The sequence below is a fragment of the Saccostrea cucullata genome, unplaced genomic scaffold (genome assembly GCF_032062105.1).
Source record: "Saccostrea cucullata isolate Sc308-1 unplaced genomic scaffold, CSIRO_AGI_Scuc_v1 ctg22223, whole genome shotgun sequence".
Lineage (NCBI taxonomy): Eukaryota > Metazoa > Mollusca > Bivalvia > Ostreida > Ostreidae > Saccostrea > Saccostrea cuccullata.
In genome coordinates this window covers 1-5718 of record NW_026933915.1, presented here as the reverse complement: position 1 = coordinate 5718, position 5718 = coordinate 1, and the positions used below count along the sequence as shown (strand labels likewise).

The 5718-nt window shown below is 30.9% G+C and overlaps 1 pseudogene; it reads left to right on the top strand.

Annotated features, from left to right (window-relative positions):
- The first annotated feature begins 1193 nt into the window (after positions 1–1193).
- On the top strand, positions 1194–3325 carry LOC134239647 (fatty acid hydroxylase domain-containing protein 2-like; annotated as a pseudogene).
- Positions 3326–5718: the final 2393 nt, after the last annotated feature.

Below are 5718 nucleotides of genomic sequence, written 5' to 3'. Positions count from 1 at the left end.
AAGAAATTTCTAAATAATATCTAAAAATAGACTCCTTCACCATAACTGTTCTCTTGCAGGGCAAAGAGTTATTTTTGGTGAAATATGATTTGAAGGCAGTTGTTTAAAAACATAATTTTTTCATTATCAACAAAAATGCCACTAAATGTTATTAATTTCCCCGCAAAAACAGTAACAGTTACCGTGAAAGGGCTAATAAGTTACAAAGCAAAATTCACCAAGTAAATACAATGTTTCAATAATATTGAGATTTTTTTTTAAACTCCCTTTTGGTACATGTAAAATTTTATGAATTGCAGTTTATGTAACATTTGTTGTTTATTAAATAGATTAAAACATGCTTATAACAAAGTGCCAGGGATGATCAATTTTACTTCATTATAAGCGTATTTTAAATTTGTTAAGTTTACAATATATATTCTAAAGTTGAGGGGAATAAAAATTACTTCACTGTAGGTGTCAATTCACTATAGGCTTGTTTGAAAAAGATTTTTATGTTATTATTTTTAACATGACATCACACAAAAGGTTTGTTTTACTTACAAGGCTATTTAATCATGCAAGCAGCAATTTGGAAAATTTTTTAAAGCCGTATTTTAATTGTTTCCCAAAGAAAAAATGTTAAGAAAAAAAATCACATTTATGTATTCATCTTATAGGGTTTTTGTAATTATGAAAATAATATTGTACAATACTATACAACATAGTAGCTTGGGGGAAAAATTATATATATTAGCATATACATACTAGTGTGGCATGTAGTAGGATTTTTAAAGAAACCCTTTATCAAATATAACCATATACATTGTAAACAATTAAACAAGCAATAATTACAGGTGATCATTTTTATTTTTATCTGAAATTCCTGGGTATTTTGTTTATTTGAACTTTTGTGTAGATTGCTGTTTGGACTACCTATAAAACTGGTTCTCCATATAGCTGGAAAATTATTTTTCAGGCATTTACAGAGAATATGGGGTCATCAGGCAATTGTGGCAAAAAATTAGAATTTTTTAGTTTAGAAAATATTTTTATTGGTGTTGCTGGTAGGTTCTGTTTTTAAATTAAAATTCATCTATTGTTATTACTTATGAATCTTTATGGAAATCAGACTTGTAAAATTTTTTTTGTCACATGTGCAGGGACCTACATTGTAACCATAGGGGTTTCGGGTTTAATTCTTTCTCCTTATAATGGAGGTAACCAAGTGGCCAAAAAGTTTGATGAAATATAAGATACAGGAAGAGCCTCTACCAGAGGTAGGTATTAATGTGTAAGAAATGAAAAAGGGGTTTCTTAATTAACTAAATTAATTAAAGTGATAAAAGCTAGTTCATGTTGAAAAAATTTTAAGGCATATATTATACTTTTGATTTGCCTGTCTATCAGTCTGTCCACCAAACAAAATATGTAATCTTGGCCATAATGCCTGAGTTGTGTTGTTTAAGTTTTTAATTTATATTTCACATTCATATTCTTTTTGACCAGGCCTTTCTTTTGAAACCAACATTTTGACCTCTTGATTTTGACCTTATAGTATTATCAGGGGTATGTACTTTGGAAAAAAAACAAAATCTTCCTTAACCTTGAATGGGGGTTTTTATTTAAAATATTTTACATTTGTATTCCTTATTATAAACATTTTTTCAATATTTTTGACCTTGTGACTGGCCATGACATTTTATATTTTTTTCCTTTGTATAGTTGCTCAGGGGGACATCAGTGTTTCACAAAACCTTTGTAAAAAATACTATCAAGAAACTGCTTTTCAAATGTAAGAAGTTAAAGATAATTTTCAAATTTTTTTGTCATAACATTGTAGAAATAATGCATTATGTTTTACAAAATTTAATACCAAAAAAAACCGATTTTGATCAGAGCGATACAAGTAGTGTTGTTTAATCAAACTGGATCACCATACCCTTCATTTTTGGGGATGTACTACTTAATGAAGTGGAGGGGGTGTCCCTTTCCCAAAGGGGGAAATACCCACCTTTCACTGGTTCCTGCTGGGAAAACATGTTCTCCTTGTGGAAGAGCTCTTTTTTCTATTTTCACAGGTTAGTGAATATGTTTTTAAGAATTAGGAATTCAATGTTATGACCTTCTAGCTTGTTTTTTGACATCAACAGATATTGAAATTGTAATGAAGAGGTGAAGCTAAATAATAATATTTGTACCGGTAATTAAAAAATGTTCAATCACTTACAATTAATAATATTTTTTCAGACTCCTTCACCACCGAAATCTTTTCCTACATCCACAAACGACATATGAATGGACTGCTCCTATAGGCATAATTTCCCTTATGCTCACCCCCTAGAGCACTTAGTTAGTAATTGCTGCCCCCTGTCTTTGGGGCCCCCTTTTTGATGGGATTTACCTCTGTTCTGCCTGGCTTTGGTTTTCTATAGCTCTTCTGTCTACCACTGTGGCTCACTGTGGTTACCACTTCCCACTGTTTCCGTCACCAGAGGCCCCCGATACCACCACAAAACGTAAGTCACCTTATTAAAAGATCTTTTGTTACTTTTTGTCATGTATAATTATAAATAAAATATTGAATTGGAAGGTGACAATTGTATGTTGGGTATAGCTGCATAAATGTTTCTCCCTGGTTGAGAAAATTTAGACAAACATAAAAGCCTCAGAAAAAAATATAGTAATAAAAGATCTTGCTTTAAGAACTTTTTTTTGTTATATGATTTTGGACCCAATAGAATACTATCTGTAAATTACACACATATTTATTTTTCTTTATTTCATTTTAAACATTTACCTTTAATAGTTCAAACAACTCTATGTGGCCTTTGGGATAGTTTCTAAAAGGGTTTGATATACCATAACAATCAATGTTTGATTTATGCAATGTCTTATGTAATATATACATATTTTTTTTTATAGGTAATACAGATATTTTCCCCCCCTCCCCCAAATTTTTACTTAATGTTTTGGCCTGTGTATTTTCTTTGACAGAAGTATTTTTTTAAAAATAACATTGCAAGTAAACAAAGGAATAAAAAGCAAGATAAATAAAATATCGAAACCAAAAAACCAATTGAATAATGCATGTTGGGTACTGATTTTTTTTGAATTTTTTTTTATTTAAAAATTTTGGGGTTTTGGGAAACTTATTCTCCATGGGGCAGACACAGCTTTCCCCAACAGTAAGGCTTATCAGAGGCACATTCTTCTATTGGGATTAACCCCACTATCTCAACAGATCCCAGACTCTCAGTCAAAGAAAGCACGGTGATGCTGACCATGTTCCCATGGCTGTCTCAACAAAAGATCTGAAAGTTCCCACCACATCATTTGATGGCACTTAAATTTAATGTTTTGAAGTTGTGAATTATTTGTTTATAATTATGACATAAAAGTATTATTGTCATGTTTTCTGCGACACTAGTCAAATAATTGTAAGGCTTACAATTTTCATGTATGAATATATCATGAGAAATATTAAGAAGTGACTACCGAAAAAATTATTCATACACATAATTTTTTAAAAAAAGAATCATTGCTAAACATTGCAGTAGAGTTCTTCAAAAAAATGTTTTTTCATATTTAATTTTACCATTTATTGATACTACAGTAAAAATCCCTTTACTCTGTTTGTGTTTTGTTTAAATTTTTTTACTTGCTTTAATGTTTTGGGAACAAATACATGTATGTAATGTGAATAACGATTGTTATGATCAAATTTCTATTTCTGTTTTCCTTGAAAACTTAATTGACATCTTGTGGATGGAAATATCTAATACTCTGATATTGACAAGGTAAAAAAAAGCATGATTACGGGGTAGAAATGCAAGAATTATCGTTTTCTTTCTTATTAACTTTTCCATCAATGCTCTAATAATCATACATGTACAGTATTTCTTAACTTTCTTTTAAAAATTTTTTACTATAGTATAATCTCAATTGCTTTCAGGGCCCCAGTTTTATAAATAATTTCAATGTAAGCTTTTTTTTAAAAAAAAAAAATCCTGATGAAAGCATGAGCTCTGAATTTTCCTGGCAATTTATAATTGATAAAAACAAGACTTTTTTATTTAAAAAGCAGACACTAGTGTATGTACTTCTGTATATAAATGTATTTTGCTGATCAAAGACTTCTTTGTCTTTGTCTGGTTATTTATCATGCAGGACACCAGAAAATGTTTTTTTTTTGTTTTGAATTAACAATACGATAAATGAACAACAAAAACAATTTGTGTATCTGGTTTTTCTATCAATTCTTTGTCGTCTAGTCAGTCCCACCATAATTCCGTTGTCTTGAACAGGTAAACAAAATTATTAAATGACAATTTGTTATTAAAAGATAAGCCGATTTTTGTTGAAGAACAAGATGTGTTTTTTGAAACACTATCCCCCCCCTTCCCCCAATGACATCTCAGGACAAAGGTTAAAGTTTCTCAAATGCAAGTCAAACTCTATGCTTAATTTCCCTTTAAAGGTCAAAAGATAAAAAATAATTGTACTTTAAAAAATCTTGTCACAAGAAAAACAACTATGAAAATTGAATACTCTAGCACAAAACCATGAAATTTTTTTTCAACAAAAGACCCAGTTCCGAAGTCAAATGGTCAAAATTGTTGGTACCCAAGGGATGATCATGCCTCAAAGAATACACATGTGAAATATAAAAGCCCTAGTACTAACCATTCAAAAATTTTGGTCAAGGTTGAAGTTTTTAAAAAGTAGCCCAAACTTCAAGGTCAAGTTTAAAGGGTAGAACTATAGGTCTTAGCATCAGCACCTCAAAAAAGGACGGACGGATAGAACATAAACTTTACACCCCGAATCTTCATGTACGAACAGCCAGAATACTCAGTAGTTTTAACTTCAGCTTATTTATCCGTAGTTTCTCAGTTTAGGAAACGTGCTCTGCGCATCTTATCCATTGGGGGAAAATTATATATTCAACTTTTTTTCTGTAGTTTCCCCAGTTTAGGAAACGCATGTAACTATTTGGGGAAAACATTATTGCCTTCTAGAGTATTACATCTAAAAATAGAACCAGGTGTCAAACATGCTGCCTTTATTTCTAGTTAATGGAATATATCATATTCACCATAAGAATGAATATTGCCAAATGATAAGACGTCACCAATTTTAATCCGCAAAATGTACGATGTACACCGGGCGAAATATTGAACTGAGCAACAGCTGAGCGCAAAACATTGGTTAGGGGATGTTTACGTTGATTTAACTTCATTCATTTGGGCAAAAAGCACCGTTTTTTTTTGCACTTATAACGATTTCTATACATAATGGTTCGTGTGTTTTCATGAATCGAACATTCATTCTTCAGAAATAATAGTTCGTTTTGCATCTATCTATTCTATGTTTATTATGAAAAATATCTTTGATTTTATTAAGGTCTTCCGTTTCCAACGGAAGACCTTCTACTGATTCTGATGGTAAAGATTATTATTCTTTTTTAAGGTCTTCCGTTTCCAACGGAAGACCTTTTACTGATTCTGATGATTAAGATTATTCTTATTATTCTTTTTTTTTCCTTTTCCTAACGCCAACTTTGAGGCCTATATTTCGCTCATTTCCCAATGGATTTTGCTCAAATTTTCAGAGTTTATAGACGTTACTAAACTCTATCAGAATTTTGTCTAGCATTCCAAAAATTCACTTCCGGTCTTGAGTTATTTCCCTTTAAACGAAAATTTATAGGCTTTCATTTCCAGACAAAAGGGTCGG